Source organism: Littorina saxatilis, linkage group LG9, assembly GCF_037325665.1.
Source record: "Littorina saxatilis isolate snail1 linkage group LG9, US_GU_Lsax_2.0, whole genome shotgun sequence".
Taxonomy (NCBI): domain Eukaryota; kingdom Metazoa; phylum Mollusca; class Gastropoda; order Littorinimorpha; family Littorinidae; genus Littorina; species Littorina saxatilis.
This window is the reverse complement of record NC_090253.1, coordinates 4,147,978-4,148,793: the sequence shown is the minus strand read 5'-3', so window position 1 is coordinate 4,148,793 and position 816 is coordinate 4,147,978. Positions and strand designations below refer to the sequence as shown.

The 816-nt window shown below is 60.0% G+C and overlaps 1 non-coding gene across 1 annotated transcript; it reads right to left on the bottom strand.

The window, feature by feature from the left end:
• Nucleotides 1-330: 330 nt before the first annotated feature.
• LOC138977574 (5S ribosomal RNA) lies at nt 331-449 on the bottom strand. Its single transcript, XR_011459372.1, has one exon. It is a non-coding gene; the product is annotated as a 5S ribosomal RNA (ribosomal RNA).
• Nucleotides 450-816: the final 367 nt, after the last annotated feature.

Here is an 816-nt window from a genome sequence, read left to right as displayed (position 1 = left end):
GCCGGAGCGTTTCAAGAGGGACAGCCACCAGTCACACGGACGTCAGAGGGAACCGTAGTAGCAGTGGTCGTAGGCACGAAGCCTGAAACCCCTGCCCCCACAGGACCGCCCTGAACGGGGTCAATTCGCATCCCAACCCCAGCGGGGAGGGAATTCAGAGACCCCGTCATCTCCTCCGATCTCCCCCCCCAGGAGGCCGAAACTACTGTCAAAACAGCAGCAGACGACCCAGCGAGGGAGTTCAGAGGAGGACCCGTGTCCCTCCTGGCTTCCACAGCGGTGGAAACCGAGGAGGGCACAGGAGAGGCACCGGAAAAAGAAAGATTTTAATGCCAACTGCACCCGGTGTTCCCAGGCGGTCACCCATCCAAGTACTAACCGGGCCCGACGTTGCTTAACTTCGGTGGTCGGACGAGAACCGGTGTTTTCAACGTGGTATGGCCGTTGGCTGTCAAAACCTGAGTCTCTCCAGTAGCCCCTAGATCGGATTCACCAACCCCCAAAGAGGGTTGGGAATCGACCTGCCCCCGGATTCGAGCCAGGGGGGAGAAGGAAACCTTCCCCCCAGGCTCGAAACCGGGAGGAGCTGAAGCCTGAGACTGAGGGCCGGACAACGGCGTCGAAGGGGGGGAAGCCTGTTCCACTGAAGGAGAAGGAGAAAGAAGCTTTTTCTTTCCCCTCGAACTTCCCCGAACCTTCGACGGCGCAGCCCCGCCCGAAGTCCCAGGCTCAAGCCCAGCCTGTTTGAGCAAGCTCGCATTGAGCTTGCTCAAACAGGCTTTCTCCGCCCTCCCTCGCCGCAAACGCAAAGCGTTT